The sequence below is a fragment of the Onychostoma macrolepis genome, chromosome 21, assembly GCF_012432095.1.
Source record: "Onychostoma macrolepis isolate SWU-2019 chromosome 21, ASM1243209v1, whole genome shotgun sequence".
NCBI lineage: Eukaryota > Metazoa > Chordata > Actinopteri > Cypriniformes > Cyprinidae > Onychostoma > Onychostoma macrolepis.
Genome location: NC_081175.1, coordinates 19,269,065 through 19,284,434, shown reverse-complemented (window position 1 = coordinate 19,284,434; position 15,370 = coordinate 19,269,065). Strand labels below are relative to the sequence as shown.

Sequence of the window (15,370 nt, the reverse complement as noted above, 5' to 3'; positions counted from 1 at the left end):
AAAAGAAACAAGGGCAATGCAAACTACTGTAATCAATGCATTTATAATTCATTTTACCCTAAAATTCTGTGTTCCATGTACAGCCCACCACCACTCAAAAGATTGGGGTCAGTGAGACTTTTAATTGTTTTTGAAAGAAGTCTCTTATGCTCACCAAGGCTGCATTTATTTGACAAATATTGTGAACTGTTATTAAAATTTAAAGTAACTGTTTCCCACTTTTTTTCCTGTGATGGAAAGGCTGAATTTTCAGCAACTACTACTTCTGTTTCACAAGATCCTTCAGAAACCATTCTTATATGCTGATTTGGTGCTTAAGAAACTCATAATATCAAAGTTGAAAACAGTTGTGCTGCTTAATATTTATGTCTGAAACTTTTTCTGAATTATTTGATGAATAGAAAGTTCAAAAACATAAATCTTTTCTAACATTGATCAGAAGTGACAGCAAAGATATTTGCAATCTATTGCGTCCTTGAAAAAAGATCAGAAAAGATCTTACAGACTTCAAACTTTGAAATCGTAGTGTATATTTATGCCTATTAGAATATCACAGAATTTCTCTTGTGTCTGTATTAAAGTCAATGAGCTGAGTCTCTTGTAAATGACACACATAGCTGTGCATATGCAGAGTGTTCCAAATGAGTCACTTACAGTATGAAGTTCATTTAATATGCTGCTAGGACTGTTCACTAGGTTTAGAAACAGAAAGAGAGGGAGAGAGATATTGCAGTCTCTAAAGCCGATCATAAATATCATGACTAAGAATAAAACAGCTGCTAGTACATAAATTTACAAAGCAGAACTGTAATTACAGCACTGATCAAAATTCAAATGCAGGGCCACAGTCGTTAGCTAATTAGTACAAACAAAACATCCTTAAGTAACATTGACATTTCAGAAAAGGTTAGGAAGTGTCGCTTTTGTGTGTGTACTTCTGTCGGTCTGAATATAATTAGAGAGAGTTTTATAAGGGCCGACTCAGATGGAAGAATTAACACGAAGTTATGTTGAATTTCAGTTGCTTCTGATGTTGTCCCCTGTGATGCAGCTTAAATACTCTCACAAACTCTTAATGGACAGTCAAGGAAGAGTGATTATTAATATGACAAAATATTTAATTACAAAATGTGTTTGATGGTTACATCAAATGGCGGAGCGAAACCACAAAAACTTCTGAGCACATAAAAGTTTGCTAGGATGATGGTTCAAGGAACTTGAGAAGTACACAGAAGATACCTCCTATCATTCTCAGAGCACTTCAGATGGTATGAAATTCCTTTGAAAGGATTCTTGGATGTGTGGAAGAGATTTAGCGAACAGACAGCGAGGGTCCTTCCGGAGTGCTCGAGATCGAAGACTTTCTCTTTTTTTTTTTTTTTTCATCCGTCTCCAAAGAGCTTCACACTAAGTGATATTACTGAGAGTCGCTTCTTTTTCTAATCGCAGTCCCACGGGATCAAAGTTCCCGGGAAGCCCCAGAGCTCTGTTCATATATCTCTTTTTTTTCCTTTGAAAAAGAGAGCGAATCATTGCATTAGTTGTAATACTTGTTCTAGGCATGCAAAAAGCATCAGAAAAGAACAGCAGCCATCACCATGAAATATGTAAAACAAGTATATAATAAAAGTACCGATGTAGGCAAGTACTCACACTAGGGATTACTCACAATAGACTTCAATTACACTAAATGCTACGTTTGATTTTAATGCGCAAGAAAATGGAAAATTGATGGACAAACTGTTCAGTATGTAAACTGTTGTGCAGTTTGTTTCTGTTTAAATCTGTTCATAAAAGTATTCTTATGTACTGCATTCAATGCAATATAAAATATACCCAAATAGTCTTCGAATTATTTATGCCACAATGAATGTTATTTATCAGGCTACTTCTTTCCCTTAGTATTACTTATGCTTGAATTAAACATGCAGTCATTCGTCAATAGGGAGTACTAAACATGTAAAAATACAATAGGGTAAAGAGGAAAATGTTTTAGAGGAAATAACGATTGTTCAAATTGCCATCATTGCACATGGTAACTTTTTAAGCGGTAAGTCCACTTGTTTGTTCTGTAATCTTCTAAACTATAGTAAAAGCCTAAAAAGCATTTCAAATCTAAAACCAAGCTTTTAAGCCAAACAAAAGCCTGAATGCTGTGGAAAGTTTCATTTACTTCACTTAAAGCTGCAGCTCGCAATTTATTCAATGTCAAAATACTTTCTCTAGTGCATTACATTACAAAAATGCATCTGGCAGAAACTTTATCCAAAGGGACATACAGTGCATACAAGGTTCAAATACATTTTCCCAGTATGCATTTAAAAAAAATAAAAATAAATGTTTTTTTTACCTGGGTATCAAATCCATAACATGGGCGACACCCTAGCATATATGACTCAGCAACATTGATTCAAACAATGCAGTTTGGGATCAGGAAGATTTTTTTTCAAGAAATTAATACTATCATTCGGCAAGTATGCATCGAATTGATCAAAAGTGACAAAGACTTCAACATTGCAAAGCTTTCTATTTCAAACAACTGCTGTTCTTTTGAACTTTCTATTCATCAAATAATCTTTACAGAATACAGAGAGTGGACAACTGCCCATGCATCATGTGAGACAGATCTTCTCTTCTTTTTGTTCAGATATCGATGTATATTGTGAACATGCACATGTTTACTGTACATACAGATACACACCAGCAGTTATTCAGCCAATCTATCTCTAAGGACCAACAAAGCACAAGAAAAGCATAAATTAAGTGAGACTGAAAAGAAATGTGGATGGCAAAGAAATGAGAAAAGATGAGAGAAGTCACAAACGAGTGATAAAAAGAGATATAAAACACGAGACGAGACGAGACGAGACGAGAGAGAGAGAAGAGAAGAGAAGAGAGAGAGAGAGAAGAGAGAAGAGAAGAGAAGAAGAGAGAAGAGAAGAGAGAAGAGAGAGAGAAGAGAAGAGAAGAGAAGAGAAGAGGCGAGGCGAGGCAGACGAGGCAGGCGAGACGAGACGAGGCGAGACGAGGCGAGGCAGGCAGACGAGACGAGGCAGGCAGACGAGACGAGGCAGGCGAGACGAGACGAGACGAGATTGAACTATGAACAACCGAGAGGCTTTTCTGAGCTCTTGATGAGCATGACAGGCACATTAATCATGAAACGCACTGAGCCGTGAGACACTGGAGAAATGGAGGGAGGAAAAGGAGAAGACAGAGAGACGGCTGCTTCCCACACTCCGTCTCCAAACCTACATCTCTAAAAGCATTTCCACGCAGAGCTGCTTTTAAGGGGTATATAGAGTTCAGACAACATCAGGACGAGTGTTCAGATGAAATCAATCGCTTGGAAAGAGATTTCAAGAAAGCACCTTTACCATAAACCCACCCAAAATAACATCTTACGTCTCCACAGCATCAGTAAAAATTCATGAGCTTCATAAGTTATAAATAGATGGCTGATTCCTCGCTTCGAAAAGCTTTATGAACGCCTCCTTCCCAGACATCAAGAAGCAAGTGGCAAGAACCTACAACGAGAATCTAAATCACACGATAACCTCAACTGTTCACTTGTCCCAGGATGTCCTTTGTATGGTCCACGTCTACCGAAAAAGGAGCGACCCTTCATCCGTTCATTTTCTTTACACAAAACTCACTCTGACACGCTAGTTTTATGGAGTCTGGCGGGGAGTCTCATTCTGTCAGTCAGCGTAATTAGCCTCTCCTCTCTCATTCAGACGCTGATCAGAGCCAAACATGGAGACAGGTGAAGGAAACTCAGCAGGAGAGAAGGAGGAGGACGATGAGAAGAAGAAAGAGTATAAAGAGAGAGAGATTGATCTGAAGCCCTACCGTGAGCCACAGCAGGGGGCATTACGGCTCGAGAGGAGAGTGTGAATGTACAGGGCTCTTACAGGCACACTGATGATGTCTCTACACCATCTGTTCAAATATGCCACATGATATCAAAGAATCACAGGAGAATCGTGACCAAAAGGCTATTGTAGCCAAGTCTCTTCAGGAACCTGGAGAACTGGGTACTGAAAGGCTGTTTTTGCTAAATGAAGGTCGGATTCTAGATTCTTTTGCTCTCAAGGGAAGTCCCTTTGAGCGCGTCCTGTGGCAAACATCTGTCTGAATCACGAAGACGCTGCATTCACTCCGTGTCTGTCTTCTGGATGTCTTAGATCCTTAGCCAAATCCTTATCTCTGTCTCACTCCTTCTCTCAGAAAAGAAAGAAAATCAGCCAGGGAAAACACATTTCAGGTGCTTAGTTAAACGTGAATTGTGGGATTTCTGCACTATGAAATGAAAAATAACTTGATTTTATGTACACACCTTTGGCAATAGTACACATCACAAGCTTATTTTGCAACCTGGTCTCATAAAAATACATACCTCTGCGCACTTTTTGTGCGACACCGTTTTACGTACCTTGCTGCACAACAACAACAAAAAAAACAACGCTATTAAACATTTTTAAATAACATCAGTTAGTGTGGTAACTTTGGCAGAACTAATATACTCACACTAAAATAAAAATGAAACAAAATGGAACTAAAAACATTAGTAAAATGATGAGTGAAAAACGAAAAAAAACACTGAAGAGACAAATAAAATGCATTTTAAACTACAATAACCCACGAATCTCACAAACCTTGAAAATGTTTTATCCTTACCAGCATAAACTGTTTCAACCTTGTTAAAAAAAAAAAGCACCACTGATAACGGTTTCCCAAAAAAGCATTAGGAAACAGTTTTTCAGATGTAGGTTTCAATGCTTGGCAAAACGGCATTTTTATGAAAGGGAATGCTGATACATTTAGAAACCCTTAAATCTAAGTTGATCAATGTGTAACTCAAGAAACCACTCTGCATATTCTCAATATATAATCTGCAGGTATGTTTTTTTGCCATAATAGATCCATAATGACTGTTATTTTGAACACAATATGTGAGCCAATTCCATTCACTCTCCCCTTTCAATATCTCAATTCATTCATTACAAAAACTCTTATCATCCATCAGGCAGAAAGGCTTGTAATTACAGCCTTTAAGTAAGTGGGAATCAATTCTCCCTCTCTTTCTCTCCATCTCTCTCTGCTTACTCTGCTTGAACCAAATGGAGCCAATGTAAAGTGTATCTCCTCTCCTAGTCTCTCGATTGCATAGCATTATTAAATGAACCTCCGAATATATTACAATCTCTCTTTCCAGTGCTCAGACAGCTTTAGGAGCAGAACAGATAAAATATACCTTAAATGTTGTCATTTTGTCATTTCATTAAAAATCTGGCAGCAGAGAGGAACTGAGTTCCATAAAAAAGTTAATATCCCTCAAAAAGAACGAAAGCGGATCGTTCTGGTGAATTTATTAATATCATTATTCTCCTGTCAGTGCGCATATGTGGCATCTGGAAAAATGTCACTCATAAAACTTGCACCTCTTACCTTTTTTTTTTTTTTTGCCCAGAATCCATCACAGCCTGAGATAATCACTACAGCAAGGTGAGACAGAGCTTTTAACGACTCTTACAAAACATAGAAATCACTAGCTGACACCCCACTGTCCTCTATAATGGAAGTTCGGTGTCTTCTGAGTACAGTTAAGGAAGTTACACCATGACATGTGCAAACTGCTAAAACTGTAAAAGACTGACACACAATCTACGCGATGCCGGTACCGAGATACAGAAACATCAATCAAACAATTTGCCCTGCCATGATTATAACCAGGGAAGGAGCATCACAAACGTCTCTTTAGACAGGAATTCATTTCAAATGTCTTTTTATTTTACATTAGCCATATGTCCTGTATAATGTAATTCTGGAAGAGTAACAGTAGCAAATGCAAACCCATTTAAATGAATTTACATGTCAATATCCCTCCCTGTCTACAAGGAATTTGAATACAACAATCCAATAATACAAAATGATCTATAACCTATTAGATAAAATGGCTGTTACAGTAAAATGTATATACACAGAGCTGGGTAATCTGAATTACGTAATCAGATTTAAAAAATGATGTACTTGTAATTAGATTAAATTACATTTTAAAATACTAGTAATCAGACAACAGTTACTTTTTTATTGATTACATTTCTCTTTTTCATCTTTTAAATTTTAACTTCTAAAATAGCAAGAAAGGCTTCTGGTTTGTGAACATTCACACAAAGACCAGTCACCAGTCAGGTGTCTACACAGCATTTGACCAGTGGATTTACAAAAAATCATTTCAGGTTTAAAAAGTGTTTCAACTTCTGAGTGACACATTCATTTTTGTTTGAATTATCACTCAGTGGGTATTTTAACCATGTATTAGTATGTCTTTGGAAGGCTTTTGTCTTTCCAATACATTAAAATGCACAAATTGACATTATTTCTTATTTACATTCAATTCAGGGATTCCCAAACTTTTTTGTCATCTGAACCTCTTTCACCTTATAGATATACTTAAAGTACCCCTGAGATTTTAAAATAAATATTTTAATAATTAAGTATCACATTTGTATGTTCACGGTTTTCTGACTTTGGTCACATGACATGCAGGTAAACTAACAGAATATTTTATTTTTTTAATAAGTGTTTTATTTTGATTTATGTTATTTTAAAGTGATTTATTTTCATTTGACATTTTTATGATTTAATTATTTATTAGCTTTTCATTAAACTCATGAACCCTCTGCAGTTCCATCATGAAACCCAGTTTAAGAAACCTTGGTGTAATGTAATGTTTAACGCACTTAATGTTGTTAATAACAACATGTTGGCCAAAACACACAAGGAAACGCGTTGTGAAAAAAAATCTCACTGGCAATCACAGACATCGCATTCGGACGGGATTAGTTTTCTCAGAGGATCACTGAGTTTGCTGAAAAACAGTAGGTAATTTGCTCTGGAATTATTACAGAGGTTGTGTGAGAAAAACACAGACATGGCAGATTCGGACGGGATTAAAATCACCAAGAACGTCTGTGAAACACACATTTCTCAAACGACCCCCTGTAAAACTAGTCCCGTCCGAATAGGGCTATTGTCAGTGTTTTGATCCTGTTTTGCCCCCATAGTTCTTCCTGTTTCCTTATTTGGTCATTTTCCTGTTCTTGTTTAGTTTGATTGCTTTATCCCTTGCACCTGTGTTTTTGTAATTATCCTGATTATATTAGTTCCTGTCTGTTCAGTTCTCCTTTGTCTGGTCTAATTGTAGGTTATGTGTGTTTAATTTCTCCTCGATGTTGGATTATTTCCCTGTGTTTTTGTTTATTAAAGACTATTTAAAATATCCTGGACTCCTGCATTCTCCCTGCAGCAACGTCCCGCAGAGTCCTGCACGCGGGCGGGTACCCGACGGGTGAACCGCAAAAATTTACGTAACGGGTGGAATAATATTGACGTGTCGGGTGCGGTGCGGGGGCGGGTCGGACTGGTGACGGGTGCGGTGCGGGGGCGGGTCGGACTGGTGACAGGCACGGGCGGGTTGCGGGTACAATTATAACCAAGACTATTTCGACTTAATCCAGTACACGCTGATAGGCAGCTCCTTTCAAATTGTCCCGTGCTTGTGTTCGCGCGCTCTGTCTGAAGACCGGGCTTCTACAGCGGGATTTGCAAACACTGAGCACTGTAGCCAATCGACAGCTGTATTGACATTGATTGACAACTGTAGGTCTAGTGATTATATTAAAGGGAGCGCTCTTTTCCTCGCTTTTCTGTAGTTAATCTATTCACAGTTTGAATAAAAGCTTTAGTCCGCAATAGTTTTATATTGTTTACACGTTGAATGGTGCTTTCTCTCTCTGTGTTAACTTGTTGGGCTGCGTGTGTTAAATGTATTATTAAATGTATTATTTATTATTAAAATATTAACGCATTAACTCAGAATGACTTGTTAATTGCTTGTTACATTAAAAATAAAATAAAGGTGTTTTGTCTGCCTTATGTAGATTTAATGCGGGTGCGGTTCGGGTCGTGGTTTTTATGTCAAACGGGTCGGGTCGGGTTCGGAATTAAATTAGTGTTGCTGTCGGATAACGGGTCGGGTATTCGGTTAACTACTGTGGGTGCGGGTTTATCAAACAGGACCCGTGCAGGACTCTGACGTCCCGTGACAGCCATATCATAAAAACTAAACCACAGTACCTTTTTGTGATGTCCCCTTTAAAAGGATTTTGGAAATGTCTCTTCTGAACATTATAAAATGATATGTTAGATATGTATTAGAATTGAAAGGTCACAGTAATTGAACTACTATTACATGTAATTGTGTTTATGCAGAGTGATATTTTTTTCTTTCTGTGATGCCAGCTCTGGTCACCGCTGCCCGGCTCTGAAGTTTAAATGTCAGACTCAGAGACGCGGATTAGAGGGGTTTAAAGCCACAGCTCTGTTTAATGGCTTCCTGTGATTGCTGGAGGTTTTTTTTTTTTTTTTTTTACTTGACATTTTTTGCAAACGTTCATCATAAATATCTGTATGTGAACAAAAACCAGAGATGGGCATGTTTATGAGGTAGAAATGGGACTACTTCTGCCCAGCTTTTCCTTTCCAACACAGGGATTTTACATTTAATATTGTACACACATGCTTTAGCCATTAGCATGACTAGCTTTCACTAGCATTGCACCTTTAGCTTACTGTAGTTCACAAAATCTAACATTAACAAAGAAAAAGGATTAAAATCCACGATTTAAAACACTTCAGTAAGGAACAGAGTGAAGCTAAGGGAGCCTTTCTGCTGAAAATAATTTCAGGGAGGAAACAGTCTGTATTAAATACATGAATGAGTGATAGCCTGCAGAATTTTCAGTGGAGCAGAATTCATATTCACTGAACTTCTGAACCCTGAAACACAGAGGGATACACACTCGCACACACAATGAATAAGTGCCATGTAGCAATAAACCGTCACTCACTGTCACAAAAGCATAACTTCACTATCACCAAAAGTATAAAATGTGTGTTTGAGCATCTGTTTGTGATTCTCAAATACCTTTTTGCTTCAAATCAAAGTTTGTAATGTTGTGATTCGTTGTTGGCTGGTTTGGTTCATGGCTAACAACTCTTTAATAAAGACCTTTAAAAAAATACTTTGGGATCCAAGGCTACTAAAAAGTTGATGGTCAGCGCTGCATGTTTGGAATCATGGTTTCTGGCAGGATTCTGTTGCAAAAAAAAAAAAAGCATGTCTAATAAGCATGACTCTTGGGTCAACTCCTTCACCATAAACGCCAGTTTTGCTGGTCAACATCATGGCTATACAGATTCATCTGCTAGACCTGCACTAAACCAGGCTGGATAAGCATGTTGGTCTATTTTGCATTCAAATTTCTGGGAAATCCTGACTATTTTTCCTTTTTTTAAAGCTGTTTCGCCATCTGTGCTGCACTGTAGATCAATTATGCTCCATTAGCCAATCACAGCGCTCCCTATTGACCTCCTCTTCAAGGTCTTCTGACTATTATTTCTAGCTGATTTCCACTGAAATGACAGCCATTTGGAGTGTTTCAGGCTTGGTTTCACCCATATTACCCATGTTATGGAGCCACTAATATCATCTCAAGTGTTTGTACTAGTAGTTTGTACAACTGTTCTTCCCTGACACCATCCCTCCATTGTTTCCCCAGTCACATGTGCTGTCTCTCTCCCAGAGGTGTAACCCTCATCTCTCTTCATTAGCCTGTAATGCTCACTAATCAGAGGTTATAACCTGTCTCACCTCTCGGTTCCACTCAGCATCAGGTCCAATCAAGTGCACATTAACACGATTCACCCTCCTCTGAATTCATCACTCTCAACAAACTGTCTGTCTCTCTTTCGAATACGAGGCGGAAATAACATGAATGCACTTTCAGAGGTTTATTAAGAGTTTTAATGCAGAAAGTAAATGAAAACATACACAAATAATCCTTTCTTTTCCCTTATACTCAATTAGGTCTCTTAAAGCATGGTTCCTTTAAGGATACGACACATAAGTAGCCTATATTCAATCATTCTAATGAGGCTGTACGTGCTCAGCATAAAACATGATGAATTATAGCTTCGGGCCTTAAGTGGAGAGTTTAAAAGTATTCATTAAGCAAAAATTTCATGTAATATATCAGTACAGAGCCTAAAAAAGGTTTTAATGGTGATTTAGATTTGCATAGGTGACAAGGAGCTCTGTGATATGAATCAGATTCAATTATGCTAAAACAGAAACTATTATAAATTTACAGCCGATAAAATCCCAATATATATTCAGCAGTGGCAGTGCAGTAATGTATGTCAAAAGAGTTTCAGATTCTGATAGGAGGGATTAAACGAAGCCATATACAAAAATGAGGAAAGTCAGCACTGGTCAAGGTGAGGTCACAAGCTCATATGAAAAACATGAGACTGGTCTATAGTGACCCATAATTAGCTTCATGTTTATTCATCCCGAATGAGGCGAGAGAGGATGAGAAAAACCCAGAGAAAAGTATGAGTGTGCGTGAATGTGCAAGTTTATTATTGTCGAATGGCTTCTGGGAAGGAATAGAGAGAGAGAGAGAAAGTGTGCGTATGTGGCACATGCCGATTAACGCTAACATTCACCAAAAACCTAGGCTTAACGCTAATCCCTGTACACTGATGCGCTTTAGAATGTAACAGAGCCCACTGACAGTCAGAAAACTTCCCTTTAATTGATCGTCTTCAGCTGAAACTGGTAGCCGATCTTTTCTCATTAGCTTTTCCTTAAAGGGATGCTCTTTTTCCTTTCCATGCATAAACATTAGCATCTTCCTAGCCTTTTAATCCTGTGGATTTACCATAATCAATCAAGCATAATCACACGCAAGCAAATCAGCCCTAATCAAACGCTAACGCTTCACACAATTAATGACCAGGAGAGCTTAGCTGCTTTGGTTTAGGCATTCATTATGAGTGAAAGTGAACATTCATACTAAAACTGTTGACTTTGCTGTAAACAAACTGAATTAAACCAAACCTGTACCAAGGCTGCACAATTTGGGGAAATATAATCAAATGCAATTTTCTTGATAAAAATGCAACACTAGGTTTGCTGTGCTAGTTTGTAGGGCTGCAAAAATCCACCAGCATTTGTTAAAGTTGCCAGCCACCACCAGCATTTTTGATCATTTTCGCATAAGTTTAATGGCCTCCGGAATATTTTGTTGTCTGAATATCTGAGCATGCAATATGCCAAAACAAAAGAACAGAGCCTCTGCTTTTAAACAACAACAAAAAACTTTTATTCTAGCTTCATGCAATCTTTTTATCAACACTTGAATGTGGGTAAGTTTCATGAAAAAAAGAAATATTTGAACAAAAAGCTGAGAAAATGTTGCTTTTTTTCAAAGACTATGTCTGGATCAGATTCAGTACGATGATCAAAACATAGACGGAATAGATTGCTTCCATCAACACATCCAAAGCTCGCACAGTCCTAGACCACTTCCTGGATCAACATTTCATTCGGTAACGTTAGGCAGTTTTGATTTATATGCTGTTTAGTGCTTGATGATAGTGTTATTTTACATATCACTCTTAAAAATATTGGTTCCAAAACGGAGGTTTTCACAGTGATTCCATAGAAGAACAATTTAGGGTTCCCAAAATAACCTTTTAATGAAACGTTCTTAAAATAACCATTATGTTCTTACTGTGAAGAATTTCTAAAGAACCTTTTTCCAATATAAAGAACCTTTAGTGGTTCCATGGATGTTAGACGTTCTTCATGAAACCATTAAGACGTTCTTTTCTTCACCATGTTTTGATCAACATGTTCAAAACTCTTTTTTGCGTGAAGATGCGTAATAGCACCTCCAACCGCACACCAGTGAAAACACAGCAAGCTGGAAAATTCAGTCAATGACAGGGAAGCGTCGTCTCGTAAATGACAAAAACTTCTGTCAATGGCGGGAAAGAGTTAAAAGTTTAGGGAAATGGTTGGCGTATGTTGCGTTCCCAAATGCACGTTATATTCGACTCAAACTCACCGCAGATGTTAAGATGCGTTTGTGCATTTACTGCAAACCGAGTCGTTCTGAAACACTGAAAGCACTGGATTATGAGCTGCTCACGTGTAAATGAACAAAGTGCAATGCTTCACTCTGAACCATGCAGCACATATATTTACTGAATTAAATCGCAGCCTTTGAGATTCGATAATCAATCTACGCCATATCTCGATTTTGGTTTTATTGCGAAGAAACACACAGCCATACTCTCATGGCTTATTTTGAACTGCTGTCAATACAGAAAAAAACTTTAGAATTAAATGGTGTAGATAGAGCTAATGGGGTCATGCTAACCAGCCAACCAGTACAGTTGTACCCATTGGTACAAACAGTGGACAAACAGGACAATGGCCAAGTGTTTATTTTGGAAGAGCGGTTTTTGCAGCTAGTTCCACAGCCCAGCCTCGCTTTGTTACCGGCACATCACATAAGACGTTCGGCTGAGTGCACATACCCTGTGTTTTCAATCCCAGACTGAAGTAATCAAATCAGGAGCCGCTGGGAGATTAAATCTGGACTCGGCTGGTCAGCTGCCTGACCAAGCATTCTCTTCCACACCATTTCCTGTGCCAATCTTTACTATTATTCACACCCTCTCTTTTCATTCCTCTTTCCTCCTCTTTATCTCTCTCTGACACTACCTTTCTATTACTCCCTCTCTCCATTCATCGTCTTCCCCTCATTCCTGCTTTCTGTCTAGAAGTAAGGTGCAGCAATCAGATCACTAACTTTCTGTCCTTTCCAAGTAACCTTACGAGCACAGTTACAGAATTGACTTTTGCCTGTTGACATGAAAGTTCAAATTACTCTGTCTAGTCATATTTAAAATATTTGAATTGTGATCATTTATGCCCCCTCATCTCATCAGACACTTATTTGACTAAATGACTAAAAACTAAAAGAAAATGAATAAGAAAAGATAAAGCTAATTCAAAATATGAATAAATACTTGGCTAATGGTATATAAACACTATATGTATACAACAAAGCAAAATGTGTGCTTGTTTTAACAAGAATTTTGAAGTGTAAATCTTGCAACTTCATCAATAATGAGATTAAATTGAAGTCCTTCATAAATTAAACAACAACAAAAGATAAATCTTTAAACGTGACCCTGGTTGCATGTCAGCAGGAAGCATCTTCGATCCAGTGTGGCACGACTTTGTTCGGTGAGAGCAGAGAAAATTGATTCCAGTTGCACACAGATTGGACAAATGGAACAGAATGCCTCCCGTCACCACAACTCTGTACCTGGTCCTTCTAAAATCCACCCGAGGGACTTTTACTGTCAGCCAGGAATTTGATGAGCTGACTTTAATCATCTCAGTGAAACATATTAAAACATAGCTTTGAGTTTGCAGGTCATTCAAAGGCAGCTGTAAAACTCTCCGTTGAATATTAGAGAGGCTTTCTGCAGCTAATCATGTCCAACGCTGCTGAATTCAGATTGAACCAGTAGGAATACTAAACAGACAGATACAATTTGTCTCTAATCATATCAGTCAGCTCATAGAGGACTCACTAAGAATGAACTGCAGGCACTAAAAGTGGCATTTAATTGCACGTGCCGTCCACGTTGTTTTAGCACCCAATTCACTAAAGAAATTATGCAAATTGTATAACGGTGCAAATGTGCCAACAGAATATGTTGAATGCAATTTGCATGGAGCAATTCCCAATCCCGTGGGTCGCTTCTGAGTCCTAGGTTGCAGATTATTGTGATCTGGCATACAGTAATCCACAAAAAGTCTCATTTACACAGAAAGGAGAATATGTCAAAGACAAGTGTTCATTTCAGAGCAACTAGTTAAAAAAGACTGTGGGTGCTCAAATAAAAATAAAAAAAATGCACTTTTAACATGTGTGGACATGAAAGCGAGATGTGATTGAAAAAAAAAAAAGGTTTTGATGGATGGTAACAGTTGAGGAGACATGCAAGGCGATTTTATTATAGCCACTGTAACTTAGCATTAGCTCTCTTAGCATGTCTCCTGTTTTTTGCCAGCTGCTATCCTCTAGTCTAACCCTCAAACACATGCTTTTTGTGCTGCACAACGAAGTAAAATCTTCCGTAAAATCAAAACCAGCCTGACCTCACCTCTGTAACTTAGAGTGTAATGAACCATATGAATATACCATATCATTACACTATAAATGTCTCACATACAGCCATTAAATTTCACAGAAAAAAGAACAAGTTTAATCCTTTAGAAAGACAAAGTGGCAGCAAATGACGACCTTCCCTTCAAACCTGATCATTAGAGGGAGATCGGAGGAAGACCCAGTGGAGGTTGCCTCACGGTCAGAGGGACACATCCTCTCTCCGCTTTGCAACTCTGCAATTAGTGCTATTGAGCGGAGCCATTCACTGCAGCTAACTGACCCTTACAGAGTGTTATCCACAGTTCCGACACCTTGCTTCATTAGTGCACAGCTGCACTGGGGTACTCATACCGTACCGTACCATACCAAAATAAATAAATAAATAAATAAATACATGTTATATTTTATATGAAATATATTTTATAAAACATAACTCACTATAAATTTTAGATAACTATATTTAAAAATGAGCTAAATAGTACTGAAATATAATAAATAGAAAAAAAAATACTTTTGTTTAGACATTTTCAAAATATTGTTAAATACACACACACACACACACACACACACACACGTTACAGGTATTATTATTATTTTTTTTTTTTTTCTTCTGAAAAATACATTTAAAATACTTTTAATCTGGATAAAATACTTTTTTTCCAGGACGGATGCATTAAATTGCACAAAAGTGACAGTAAAGACATTTCCATTATGTATCTTTTAAATAAATGCTGTTCTTTTGAACTTTGTTCATCAAAGTATTTAAAAAAAAAAATAAAAATAATAATCAACATTAGAATCATAAAAAAACCGTGGACCTGGCAACCTTAGTTTAAACTATGGGTGATCAATTGAGTCAAAATAATAATAATAATAATAATAATAATAATAACAATTCTAAATAAATAAATAAATAAATAAATAATAATAATAAAAAAAAAATCAGCCAATATCAATTGCTCTTATTGTCAGACACATACATAATATTATGATAATATGATCCAAAACAAATACTTATTTTTTAATAAGAAGATTAATTTTTAATCTTAACTTTAAAAAAATGTATCATTACTGCACATAGAAGCTTTTAAGAAAAGAATTTCTATAAAAGACCAAATGACCAAAAACACCATATAGGAAAAAGTAACTTCTTTCTCATTCTAACAAAAGACTCCATTTAAACAGTGCTGAGGCTCCACACTTCTTCTTGCACCGCGGTGCCCCTCTGCGCCTGATTAAATACACCCATCTGGTAGACTACAGGT

General features: G+C 37.3%; 1 protein-coding gene across 7 annotated transcripts in view; it reads right to left on the bottom strand.

Annotated features, from left to right (window-relative positions):
- Positions 1–15,370, bottom strand: part of unc5da (unc-5 netrin receptor Da) — a 201,987-nt gene that overhangs the window by 81,252 nt on the left and 105,365 nt on the right. The window lies entirely within an intron of this gene.